We start from the raw sequence: 15,004 nt of genomic DNA on the forward strand, positions 1-15,004 counted from the left end.
CTTAACGTTCATACCCATATATTAATTCTACTCTCACTTTTGTTAGAAAACCTTCTTTTTAAAGATGTCCATGGCATTGGTATGACTCAGAAGGCATCATGGTGCTGGAAAGAAGTGACAGGTGTGCTCAACAGTGCAATATCTCTATCACACCTTCCAAGGCTCCGGGTCTACTGCAGAAGAGGTGGCAGAAAGAATGTAAGATCCAAAGGAAGGCTAGGACTCCTTACAACATGCTCTCCCTACACACAAAATGGCCTGGATATCCATGACCTCACAGTGCCTGACCCTACCTACACAGACCATCATAATAGGAGGAAAAGATCATGACATCAAAATAAATAAGATCCTGATTTACAGGGGGAGAGGATATGATGGAGAATGGAATTTCAAAGGGGCCAGAGAGAGGGCCTAGGATATTGTTTACAATCATGGAAGATGTTAATAAAAATATATAAATAAAAATGAAGGCAGTGGCGGCGGGGCGGCGCACAAGAAAGCCGCCAGACTCGGCTCCAGTCACAGGAAAAGCCAGGTGCGGGAGCTTCCCCTCACAACAGGGCTCTCCGCAACTCAGGAACCGTGAAGGGAGAGCAGCAGTGAGCAACGGAGGAGCAGACCGCAAGGTAGAGGAACACGTGGAGCAGCGAGAGAACCAGAGCAGCTGCGGCTCCCTCCCCTCCCCCACCACCTGAGCCCAGAACCAGCGAACAGAGCAGTGGTCCAGGGACCGGCCACGCCAACCTGGAGTGACAGCAGGACCCAGCAGCTCCGGCACCAGTAACAGAGGCCCCAACAGCAGCAGACCCAGGAGCGGCAGCTTCAGCAGCAGCAGTGGCTCCAGAGGTGGCAGCTACAGCAGCAGCAGCAACAGAGGCAGCAGCAGCGGTGGGCCCAGCAGCAGCAGCTTCAGGAGCTGACAGACCCAACAGAGGCAGCTTTAGCAGCAGCAGTTCCAGCAGCAGGCGTGCTGATCTGCAGGGCCACAGTTGCCAGGCTCAGTTTGCCCCACAGGAAAAGCCAGTGCCCAGCTCCAGAAATCAGAACAGCAGCCCGACGACCAGGCAGCAACTTGACTGAGACCAAAATCATCCAAGGTAAATGGGAGTGTACCAGGGAAGGGTCTCACTTGGTCACAAGCTGACTTGGACCCCTCAATAGATGAGAAATTTTAACCTCTTTGTTGATAGAGGATCTGGTTGTTATAATAACTACTCTTGCATACATACTTGGGGCTGTTTTTGATTGAATGGGTACAGTGTTTAGTTAACTTTTAGATCTACCTGTATTTTATGCCACTCAACCTACTTGCATACTCTCATAGCAAGGAAACTCAACCCCTAGCAGCACCTTTGTAGATACTCTGAGAGTCTTAAGAGCCACACCTAACACCTTAAGCTTCTACCCTGAAAATATATAACATCAAATCAACTGATACAACTAAGAATACCCAGCTAGATAGAAAATCTAAGCATTAACTTAATCCAAGATGCAAAAATATATACATTATAACACAAGGAACACTAAAAGGCAAGATGATATAAATACACCTAAAAGTATTAATGCATCAGAAATGACCTCCAGTGAGAATGAGTTAGAGGAAATGCCTGAGAAAGATTTCAAAAGAATGATTGTAAATATGTTCAGAGAAGTCAGAGAACAAATCAAAGGAGTCAAAGAGGAACTTAAAGAGGAAATCAAAGGAATCAAAGAAGATGCAGGACACCAATTTCATGAAATAAAGAAGGCAATACAAGACATAAATAAGGAAATAGAAATAATAAAGAAAAACCAGTCAGAATTACTAGCAATGAAGAACACAGTTAATGAATTAAAAACTCTGTAGAAAATCTCACCAGTAGAATGGATGAAGGAGAGGCCAGAATATCTAAGCTAGAAGACCAGGTGGAAGATCTAATACAGTACAACAAAGAGAAAGACAAAGTTATAGAAAAGTATGAGTGGGAATTTCAAGATATTCACTGCGAAAAGATCAAATATAAGAATTCAGGGCATAGTAGAAGGAGAAGAATTCCACTCCAAAGGGATAGTAGGTGTCTTCAACAAAATCATAGAAGAAAATTTCCCCCAAATTGGGAAAGAAGTGCCAATGCAGATACAGGAAGCTTTTAGAACCCCAGCCAGACAAAACCTGGAAAGAACCTCTCCTCGTCATATTATAATCAAACTACCAAACACACAAACCAAGGAAAAAATACTGAAAGCAGTTAGAGAGAAAAATCAAGTTACCTACAAAAGCAAGCCCATCGGGATTACAGCAGATTATTCAACACAAACTTTTATAGCCAGAAGGGCTTGGAGTGATATATTCCATGTTCTGAAAGATAACAACTGTCAACCAAGGTTACTTTATCCTGCAAAGTTATCCATACAAATAGACGGAGAAATAAGGACATTCCATGACAAAAGCAGGTTAAAGGAGTATTTGAAGACAAAACCAGCTCTACAGAAAATACTTGATAGAATCCTCCATGCTGAAGAAAAGGAAAAGCACACATATAAGGAACCTAGCAAAAATAAGCAATACTAGTTAACACAAGAGAGCACAGGTAGAACCGGAATCACACACACACACACACACACACACACACACACACACACACACACACACACACAAATGGAAAACATAAATACATACCTTTCAATAATATCTCTTAATATCAACGGCCTCAATGCCCCAACGAAAAGACATGGGTTTGCAGACTGGGTTAAAAAGCAGAATCCTACAATTCGTTGTCTCCAAGAAACATACCTTTCTACAAAGGATAGACATCTTAGGGTGAAAGGTTGGAAGATGGTGTTTCAAGCAAATGGGCCTAGAAAACAAGCAGGGGTTGCTATCTTAATATCTGACAAGGTAGACTTTAGTCCAACGTTAGTCAAGAAAGATAAAGAAGGTCACTTTCTACTGATTAAGGGCACACTCCAACAGGAGGACATTACAATCCTAAACATATATGCACCTAACATGGGAACTCCCAAATTCATCAAACAAACACTATTAGAAGTAAGGTCACAGATAACACCAAACACAGTGGTTGTGGGTGATTTTAACACCCCACTCTCATCAATTGACAGGTCATCCCAGAAAAAAATAAGCAGAGCGGCATCTGGACTAAATGAGGTCATAGAAGGAATGGACCTAACAGATATATACAGGACATTTCATCCAAAGGCTGCAGAATATACATTCTTTTCAGCAGCACATGGATCGTTCTCTAAAATAGACCATATATTAGGACACAAAGCAAATCTTAACAAACTCAGGAAAATTGAAATAATTCCTTGCATTCTACCTGACCACAGTGGAATTAAACTACAAATCAATAGCAAGAAAGGCTATAGATCATACACAAAATCATGGAAACTAAACAAGACACTACTAAATGATGAATGGGTCAATGAAGAAATCAAGAAGGAAATCAAAAAATTTATAGAGTCAAACGATAATGAAAACACAACATATCAAAATCTCTGGGACACATTGAAGGCAGTTCTAAGAGGCAAATTTATAGCCTTAAGTGCCTATATTAAGAAATTAGAAAGGTTGCAAGTAAACGACCTAATGCTTCACCTTAAAGCCTTGGAAAAAGAAGAACAAGGCAAACCAAAAACCAGTAGGCGGTAAGAAATAATAAAGATTAGGGCAGAAATTAATGAAATAGAAACAAAAACAAACAAACAAAAAAAAACAAACAACAAACAATCCAAAGAATTAATGAAACAAAGAGTTGGTTCTTTGAAAGGATAAACAAGATTGATAAACCCTTAGCAAATCTGACAAAAGAAAGAGAGAAGAGACACAAGTTAATAAAATCAGAGATGAACAAGGTAACATCACAACAGATTCCAGAGAAATTCAAAAAATCATAGGGACATACTACAAAAGCATATACTCCACAAAGTATGAAAATCTGAAAGAAATGGATGATTTCCTTGATCTATATGACCTACCTAAATTAAATCAAAATGAGATTAATCACTTAAATAGACCTATAACAAACATGGAGACCCAAACAGTTATCAATAATCTCCCAACTAAAAAAAGCCCAGGCCCAGATGGATTCACTGCTGAATTTTACCAGACCTTTAAGGAAGAGCTAACACCATTGCTTCTTAAGCTTTTCAAGGAAATAGAAAAAGAAGGAATTCTACCAAACTCCTTCTATGAGGCCAGCATCACCTTGATACCAAAACCAGGCAGAGATAGAACAAAAAAAAAAAAAAAAAAAAAAAAGGAAATTACAGACCAATCTCCCTCATGAACATAGATACAAAAATTCTCAACAAAATATTGGCAAACAGAATATAAGAGTATATCAAAAAGATCATTCACCCTGACCAAGTAGGCTTTATCCCAGAGATGCAGGGATGGTTCAACATATGCAAATCTATAAATGTAATACATTACATAAATGGGTTGAAGGACAAAAATCATATGATCATCTCATTAGATGCAGAGAAAGCATTTGACAAAATCCAACATCCCTTCATGATAAAAGTCCTACAGAGACTGGGAATAGAAGGAACATATCTCAATATAATAAGGCTATTTATGACAAGCCTACAGCCAACATATTACTAAATGTGGAAAAACTGGAAGCTTTTCCACTAAAATCAGGAACAAGACAAGGGTGTCCACTGTCCCCACTTTTATTTAATATAGTTTTGGAAGTCTTAGCCATAGCAATAAGGCAAGAGACACACATAAAAGGGATACAAATTGGAAAGGAAGAAATCAAGTTATCATTATTTGCAGATGACATGATTCTATACATAAAGGACCCTAAAGACTCTACTAGCAAACTGTTAGAGCTGATCAAAACCTACAGCCATGTAGCAGGATACAAAATAAATACACAGAAATCAGTAGCCTTCATCTATGCTAACAACAAACACACAGAGGATGAAATCAGAGAATCACTCCCATTCACAAATGCATCAAAAAAAAAATAATGTACCTTGGAATAAACCTAACCAAGGAAGTAAAGAATCTCTACAATGAGAACTTTAAAACACTCATGCAAGAAATTGCAGAAGACACTAGAAAGTGGAGAAACATCCCCTGTTCCTTGATTGGAAGAATCAATATTGTGAAAATGGCAATCTTACCTAAAGCAATCTACACATTTAATGCAATCCCTATCAAAATTCCAAAGGCTTTCTTCATGGAAATAGAAAAAACAATCCAAAAATTCATTTGGAATCACAAAAAACCTCGAATATCTAAAATAATACTGAGCAACAAAAAAGAGGCTGGTGGTATCACCATACCTGATTTTAACCTATACTACAGAGCCATAGTAACAAAAACAGTATGGTATTGGCACAAAAACACACATGTAGATCAGTGGAACAGAATAGAGGACCCAGATGTAAACCTAAGTAGCTATAGCCACCTGATATTTGATAAAAATGCCCAAAATACTCATTGGAGAAAAGACAGCCTCTTCAGCAAATGGTTTTGGGAAAACTGGATATATATCTGCAGAAGGATGAAAATAGATTCTTCTCTCTCGCCATGCACAACAATTAAGTCCAAATGGATTAAAGACCTTAACATCAGAACGGAAACTTTGAAACTGCTAGAGGAAAAAGTAGGGGAAACCCTCCAACATATTGGTCTTGGCAAAGACTTTCTGAATACAACCCCAATTGCTCAGGCAATAAAACCACAGATTAATCACTGGGACCTCATGAAATTACAAACATTTTGCACTGCAAAGGACACAGTGAAAAAAGCAACGAGGCAACCTATAGAATGGGAAAAAATCTTCGCCAGGTATATATCTGATAGAGTATTAATATCTAGGATATACGAAGAACTCAAAAAGTTAAATAATAAGGAATCAAACAAGCCAGTCAAAAAATGGGCTATGGAGCTAAATACAGCATTCTCAGAGGAAGAAATACGAATGGCATATAAGCATCTAAAAAAAATGTTCTACGTCTCTAGTCATCAGGGAAATGCAGATTAAAAGTACATTGAGATTCCACCTCACTCCTGTCAGATTGGCCACCATCATGAAAACAAATGATCATAAATGTTGGCAGGGATGTGGAAAAAGAGGAACCCTTATACACTGCTGGTGGGAATGGAATCTGGTCCAGCCATTGCCTAGATGTCCCTCAACTGATGAGTGGATAATGAAGATGTGGCACATTTATACAATGGAGTTCTACTCAGCGGTAAAGAAAAATGAAGTTATGAAATTTGCAGAAAAATGGATGGACCTGGAAAGGATTATACTAAGTGAGGTAACCCAGGCCCAGAAAGCCAACGCCACATGTTCTCTGTTATATGTGGATCCTAGCTACAGATTACTGGGCTTCTGCGTGAGAATGAAAATACTTACTACTAGAGGCCAGTAAATTAAAAAGGAGACATAAATGGAAAGGAAATGAAGGGAGGAGAGTACTTAATAGGTTGATATTGTATATGTGTAAGTACAATGATTGTTATGTGGTGGTAATATGATGGAGAACGGAATTTTAAAGGAGAAAGTGGGGTGGAGGGAGGGAATTAACACGGGATTTTTTTATAATCATGGAAAATGCTAATAAAAATTAAAAAAAAAATGAAAAATAAAAAATATATAAGAGGGTATGAAGAAGTCATATTGAAGCCTAGTTTTTGGACAATTCAGCATCCAGAAGCCATAGATTGTTATTAGAAAAATTTAAGTTAAGTGCCAGGGATGGGATACCTGCCTCCACCAGTGAGTTCCTGCCCAGGGTTGTCCATGATTTAACCAAAATTTTACAGGCCATTGCTAAGGGTCTTGATTTCCCACCAGGAATAGATGGTATGACCCTATTACTGAATCCTCCACATGCTTAGTGTGGTGGTTTGATTCAGGTATCCTCCATAAATTTAGGTATTCTGAATGCTAGTCTCCCCAACTGATGGTAATTGGAAATTAAAGCCTCCTGGAGGTGGTGTATTGTTGGGAGCAGGCTTATGGGTGTTATAGCCAGTTTCCCTATGCCAGTGTTTGGCTGGCACACTCTCCTGTTTCTGTTGTCTACCTTATGTTGGCCAGGGGGTGATGTCTACCCACTGCTCATGCCATCTTTTCCTCATGTTATCATGGAGCATCCCTTCAAGTCTGTAAGCTAAAATAAACCCCCTTGTTCCCCAAAGCTTCTCTTAGTTGGGTGATTTCTAACAGCAATGCAAACCCGATTGCAACAGTAATTTTGGTACCAAGGAGTGTTGTCATTTGCTGATAGACACCTGACTGTGTGGCTTTGGCCTTTTGGAACTGATTTTCAAGAGTAGAAGGATTTGAAACCTTGGCCTAAGAGATGGCTTGCAATGCTGTGAGTACAGCTTAATGGGCTATTCTGGTGAAACTCAGATCTGAATGCAGTAAGAACTATGCACTGTGAGGTTTGGTTTATGAAGGTGAGAAAGAGCTTTTCTTGGACTGAGCTAGAAGCAGTTTGTGTGAGATGATTGCTGTTATGCCTGTGTCCTGAGAATTTGTGCAGGTCTGCATTGCATACCAATGGACTGGTGTGAGCAGAGTGACATGTCACAGAAAAAAAAAAAAATGATATCCTTGGGTGAAACTATTACCCATTCAGCTGCAATTGAGAGATTACAACCATTGAGATTGGGCTAGATGCTCTGCATTTGGACAACAGAAAGAATGTAGACTGATTTGAAGGGACTTGAATGTTCAAGGGATGTCCTCTTCTTCAAAGACTGCTTTATTACCCCTTGGTTTAACAAATTGGCACCCTATCTGGTATTATGGAGCATCAGAAATGCAGGGCTGGAGAGATGGCTTAGTGGTTAAGCGCTTGCCTGTGAAGCCTAAGGACCCCGGTGCGAGGCTCGGTTCCCCAGGTCCCATGTTAGCCAGATGCACAAGGGGGCGCACGCGTCTGGAGTTCGTTTGCAGAGGCTGGAAGCCCTGACGCGCCCATTCTCTCTCTCTCCTCTATCTGTCTTTCTCTCTGTGTCTGTCACTCTCAAATAAATAAATAAATAAATTAAAAAAAACAAAAAGAAATGCAGGAAAGAGAGAGGGTCATCGAATTTGCAACATGATCTTGTGTTTTGGGACTGGCCATGGCCAGTGTGAAGCAGGTTTGACAGATGCCTGCATGAAGACCCAATGGGGCCATGTGTACGGACCATGGAGTACAGTGTGTTGGAACATGTGCACCAGGCTGAAGGGAGTTAATGACCATAAGAATGAGGAAGGCTGTCCTTGACATTTATGTTCCTGGAACAAAGGGTTCAGAACACAACAGTCAATCTTTTGAGTTATGGTGCATGTGCTTTTATGCTACCCTGTTTCCCACTTTCTCTATGATAATATTTGTCCTCAGTTTAAGGTTTGTGCTTGGGTAGCATGACTAGCTTCCTTGGAGCTTGAGTCTGTGAAAACAACTTTGTTTTTCAAGAAGTGTCAGATGCATAAGACTTCTGGCCCCTGTGTCTTCATTTTAGGTCTCTCCTCCAGGATCCCATGTATCAAGAATTCACAGCAATGGAGACCCAGTGGAGATGCTGGGACCATGAGATGGCTGCTAAGGAGAGATCCTGGTTCCTGATAAAGTTTTCCAGGATTGTGAGCAGCCTAGCTGGAAGGGCAGAACTAGAATTCCAGAGACTTGTTGCTGGTTAGAATTATTGGATTTGGAGATTTGTCACTGACTAGAGTTGTTGGGCTTGGAGCTATAGAGTTTGATTTAAATTTTGTATTGGTTGAATATTTCTTTGCTATGCCCAATGCCATCTTTTGCAGTGTGTTTATTCTGTGCCATTATGGGTTTGGGGGAATTTTATCGCTATTATGGCTCAGTTAAAAGATCTTGGATTATGGGGATGTTTGAACATCATTAGGATGATAAAAATTATGGGGACTCTTAAAAGTCATACTGAATGCATTGTATTTTAAATCATGTATGGATGTTAGTTTATGGGAGCAGGGGTGGAATATAGTGGTTTGATTCAGGTGTTCCCCATAAACTTAGGTAGTCTGAATGCTAGTCTCCTCAGCTGATAGTAATTGGAAATCAAATCCTCTTGGAGGTGGTGTATTGTTAGGAGCAGTCTTACGGGTGTTATAGCCAGTTTCCCCATGCCAGTGTTTGGCTCACCCAGCTGTTGCTATATTGTCTACCTTATGTTGGCCAGGGGGTGATGTCCACACCCTGCTTATGCCATAATTTTCCCCTTCCCTCGAGTCTATAAGCTAAAATAACCGCCTCCCGCCTCAAAGTTGCTCTTGGTTTGGTGATTTCTGCCAGCAATGTGAATCTGACTGCAACACTTGGGCTGCGGGTCACTGAGAAGTCTTGCTGGAGCTAAGCTGAGAAACAACTCCCTGCAGACCAGCTGACAGAAATCTGGAAAAAGCTATAACACATGCAGCTCCATGGGAGATAGAGAAGTCATCAGTGGAGATAAATAACAGTGTACCCTGCAAGCCTTAAGTTGGGCCAGTGAGGCCAAATAAGGTGCAATATTAGCATGTCCGTTATGGTGGAAACCTACCACTCTCTAATTGGACTGGTGGCCTGCTCCATGGGAGGGAATACATGTTTTGTACTCAAAACCTATGTCAAGGGAGTTCACAAGCCCTAGGGGTGTATTTTATGCCTGCTGATGTCTTATCAAACTGTTTGGTAAGTACTTTTCTTAATGTCCATACCCATATATTAATGTTACTCTCACTTTTGGTTATAGAAGCTTCTCTTCAGATTGCATTGACCTCTGGGATGACTCAAAAGACACCACAGTGCTGAATAGAAGTGACAGAGGAGTACCCAGCACTGAAACAGCTCTACCACATCTTCCAAGACTCAGGATCCATTGTAGAAAGAGGTGGCTGGAAGAATGTAAGAGCCAAAGAATAGGACGGCTTACAATGCACTCTTACAGACATAAAATGGCCTGTATATCCATGGCCTCACAGTGCCTGGCACTGCCTGCATAAGACCCTTATAATAGGAGGAAAAGATGATGACATCAAAATGAAAGAGACTTACTGAGGTGGGGAGGAGATATGGTGGAGAATGGAGTTGTGAAGGGAAAAGTGGCAGGGTTATCATGTTTTACTGTCTTATCATGGTTTACTGTCTATAATTATGGAAGTTTTCAATAATAAAAACATTTTAAAATAAAAACTTTTTTGTTGTTTTTTAATTTATTTAATTTATTTTATTTTTTCTAATTTTGTAATTTTAATTTCCCGTAGCACCTTGGCAATATTAAAAACAAATACAAATACAGGATGTTCAAACATTTTATGCATGGGCATGTGCTATACCATTCATGGGGGGACAGTTGTGACAACAGGAACAAATCTAAGCTATGGACAAAATAGAAGCCAGGTAACTGGTTCTGGCATCCTCAACCCCAACACTTAAGAGATGTCACTCAAGGGACACCTGAATTGGTTTAAAAAATAAGAACAAATCAACATTGATGTGAATATTTCTTTGTATTACTCATCAGTGTTATGTGCTGTAAAACTAAAAATGAAACCATTTCATAATACAGATAATGAGTTTTACCTTTGGGAAGTATCTACTCAAGGATTCATAAAAAGTTGATTTTTTAAAAATAAACATTAAGCTATTAAATGAGGTGAACTCTAAAGCAGAATTTAAAATGTCCTCATTTGGCTACTGAAAACTGAAATGTCCACGTATCTTCTTGAAAGCTCAGATTAACTATGAAGCATATGCCAAGTCTAAATTAAATCATTGGCCACCAAATTGTAAGGAAATATTCAAAAAATTAGAAAAACTCCATCATATATTATATTTAAGAATTTAGTTTTAAAAACCCTCAAAGGGAATAGTCTATCCTCTTTTGAGAGTCTTTTCCATTAAAACCCAGAATAGAATTGGAACTCTTAAAATATGGTTAATATATATTACCAACACAAATATCAGAAACTTAACCCCAGTGTTGTTCAACTGTGTCAAAGAAAAACCAGTGAACATTTAAGCCAAGAGACAAATTATTAAGGCCTTAACTAGTAAGATTAGAGAAAGTATTCAATAACTTTTAAATACTATCTTCTGGTCCAGCAATATTCTTTTTTCCTTTATACTAGGTGAAGATACTAACGTTCCATTGTTAAGTCTTTTGGTTATTTAAAAGAAAAAAAAATGGAATGTGAAACACTGAAGCTACCATAACTTTAGGAACTAAAAAAAAAAAAAAAAAAAAAAATCTGCATGTTGATTATCCGCAAAATAAGCAGGTAAGATATCAGTAAACCCATTATTGAAAGGTCTGATCTTTCTCCAAAGTCCAGTTGAAAAAAAATTTGGATGGATCACTACTTTAAATGCCACTGTCTATATTGGGCAAAACTGGGATTACTCAGATTAAAGACAGAAAATGGAGAGAGATTTTGCCATGCCTCTCCATGTACCTTCTCTACCAAGTGCAAAGTAATGAACTTGTGTGGCTTCCAATTTCTTCCAGCAGTAGGAGCTATGGCATATCACTGTAGCATACATCCAGTATTATTTTAGCTACTTTTGGCCTCCAACAATCCAAGGAAATGTTGTCATAAGGGCGAAGAGAAAACTTTGTTATTTAAATCCTCCATCTAATCAACCAATAAATAGTTGAAACAGAACATTTACCCTATCAGTTAGAGTAATGCTGGGAAAAAGCCACAATTTCACACAACTCACAGGCATCATTTAGATACAAATGTTAAATCTGATGCAATAAAATAAATGCAAAATACACACTGTGAATATACATATTACATATATACACACGTACAAACACACATACACACTTATTCCTCCCTATATATCCCATCAAATGGGAACTACTCTGATGTGATGAGGAAAATTACATTAGAAACCTTGTTTTAAAATTTATACATTCAATAACATTTGGAGAAAAATCAGTGGTACGTCTGCCTTCTTAAAAAGAAACCCTCGTGTGTCAGTCAGAAGCATCTTTAGAGGGCGGGGATATGACTCTATGGTACAGCAGTTGTGTCACCTGTGCAAGGTCCTGGGTTCAATGTCCAGCAGTATAAAAAAGCAATCTGTAGATTTTGGGAAATTAACAGACTAACAGTAAGTCACGTGATCATATAGGTAATTTGAGACTTTATCTGTGACATGTTTGAAGAAAACAAACAGGTAATGTTTCATTATTATAAGTGCAAAGACAAAGTTTATAATTCTTACCAAGTGATTTTTATAAAATGTTTATTCTATTAAACCCAATGCATTCATAAGTTGTTAAGACTAAATGTTTATCATTGTCACCAACTGCAGCATTATCTAAGAAAACCAGAATAAACACTTTTATCTTCGATGTAATTAATGATTACTAATACTTTTCAAAGGACCTAGAGCTCCCCCAATTAAAGGTAGTTTTATTGTATGTTAATAAAAACATTTTTGGGGCTAGAGACATTGCTCAGTGGTTAAGGCACTTGCCTACAAAGCCTAATGACCTGACTCTGATTCCCCAGTACCCACGTAAAGCCAGAAGCACAAAGTGGCACATGCATCTGGAGTTGATTTGTAGTGGCTGAAGGCCCTGGTGCATTCATTCTGTCTTTCGCTCTCTTCTCTCTCTCTCTCTCTCTCTCTCTTTCTCTTTGCTTGCAAATAAATAAATCAAAATATTTTTAAAAACATTTTTATTATACAGAATTTGCTTTCATAATTTCATAGATGTGCAAAATGACTAGAAATTAGCCTTTTGGTAGATAACAGGAAATTCAGGTATGACTTTATTAGTCATAGGTAAGTAAATAAACACATGAAACCATTGCAGAACAAACTGCAGGGCTTTGCTTTTGCTAGGTGAAGCCTGGAAGTAACAAGTGTTCCCACAAACCTTTTGAGGATAGAGGAAAACCCAGATGGAGAGGCAGAAGGAAGTAGATGGAGATACTGGTCCACTGGCCTGTGCTTGCACTGGGAAAGTCTGGAGCACTCCCATCTGTCAGCCAGCAAAAATTTCATGCACAAGCTGAGAAAATTATAGACACACTGACAAAGCTTGTTTTGTGTCCTTTCCCCATTTACATAGTCTTCCATGAAAATGTAATTAGGGAAAAAAAAAAAGTCACTTAAAAAAATAACCAAGCTGGGTGTGGTGGCACACACCTTTAATCCCAGCACTCAGGAGGCAGAGGTAGGAGGCCACTCTGAGACTACATAATGAATTCCAGGAGAGACTGGGCTCAAAAAAACACTTTTTGGGGGACTGGAGTGATGGCGTGGCAGTTAAGGCACTTGTCTGCAAAGCCTAGCAACCCAGATTCTATTCCTCAGTGTCCATGTAAAGCCAGATGCACAAAGTGTTGCATGCATCTGGAGGTCATTTGCAGTTGCTGGAGGCCCTAGCCTACACATTCTTTCCCTCTCTCTCTCTCTCCCTCTCTCTCTCTTTCTCTGCTTGCAAATAAAATATAAAAACTTAAAAACAAAACATTTTTAAAGATTTTTAAAATCTTCATTTGTTTATTTTTCTTTTTTTTTTTTTTCTGAGGTAGGGTCTCACTCTAGCCCAGGCTGACCTGGAATTCACTATGGAGTCTCAGGGTGGCCTCGAACTCACAGCAATCAGCCTACCTCTGCCTCCCGAGTGCTGGGATTAAAGGTGTGCGCCACCATGCCCAGCTTAAAATATTCATTTGAAAGAGAGAGAGAGGGAGAGAGAATGGGGCATGCCAGGGGCTCTCGCCATTGCAGGTAACTCCAGATGCATGTGCCATCTTGTGCATCTGGCTTTACATGTGTGCTGGGGAATCAAATTTGGGTCCTTTGGCTTTGCCAGTAAGTGCCTTAACCACTAAGCCATCTCTCCAGCCCCCAACAAAACAAACAAACAAATATTACTATTTTACCAATTTTAAGTGTCTGGTTCTGTGGATTAAGTATGTTCACAATCTTGGTTAACCATTACCACTATTTATAGAACATTTTTTCCTCATTATCCCATGAGAAACTATAAGCATTGAGCCACAACTCCTCATCCTTTCCTGCCCTGGCAACTTCCTATCTGCTCTGTCTTTGCATTTGTCTTTTCTAGGAACTCAGATAAACAGGCTCACACTGTCTCACTTAGTATGTCTTCCAGTGCAGCCATATGTGTGTGTCTGTGCATGCTCATGTGTGCTCATGTGTGTGAGGGCCAGATGACAACCTCAGGTGTTATCCTCAGGTGCCAACCACCTTTTTTGAGACAGGGTTCTTCACTGGCTGGAATTCACCAATTAGGCTAAACTGGCTCATCAGCAAGCTTCAAGGATCCTTTTGCCCCTACCTCCCTAGTGCTGGGTTTGCAATCACACCACCATCCCCCCCCCCACCACTTTCTTTGAGGTAGGGTCTCACTCTAGCCCAGGCTGACCTGCAATTCACTATGTAGTATCAGGCTGGTCTTGAACTCACAGTGATCCTTCTACCTCGGTGTCCCAAGTGCTGGATTAAAGGCATGCACCATCATGCCTGCCACCATAATGTCATATTTAAAAATTATTTTTATTGCCAGGCATGGTTGCACACACCTTTAATACCAGTACTTTGGAGGTACAGGTAGGAGGGACACTGTGAGTTCAAAGTCAGCCTGGGTTAGAGTGAGATGCTACCTTGAACATAATCATTTATTTGTAAGGAGAGAGATAGAGACACATACACAGAGAAAGATAACAGGTGTACCAGGGCCTCCTCCTACCACTGCAAATGAACTCCAGACACATGCACCACTTTGTGCCTCAGGTTTTATGTGGGTACTGGGATGCAAGCAAACACTGTTAGTCACTGAGCCATCTCTCCAGTCCCCCAACTTAAAAATATATTTCATTTATTTAAGAGAGAGAAAAAGGCAAAGAGGCAGAGAGAGAGAGAGAGAGAGAGAGAGAGAGAATGGCCACACCACACCAGGGTCTCCAGCCACTATAAATGAAATCCAGATGCATGTATCACTTTGTTCATCTGGCTTACATGGGTACTAAGGAATCAA

Source organism: Jaculus jaculus, chromosome 11 (assembly GCF_020740685.1).
Source record: "Jaculus jaculus isolate mJacJac1 chromosome 11, mJacJac1.mat.Y.cur, whole genome shotgun sequence".
In the NCBI taxonomy this organism is placed as follows: domain Eukaryota; kingdom Metazoa; phylum Chordata; class Mammalia; order Rodentia; family Dipodidae; genus Jaculus; species Jaculus jaculus.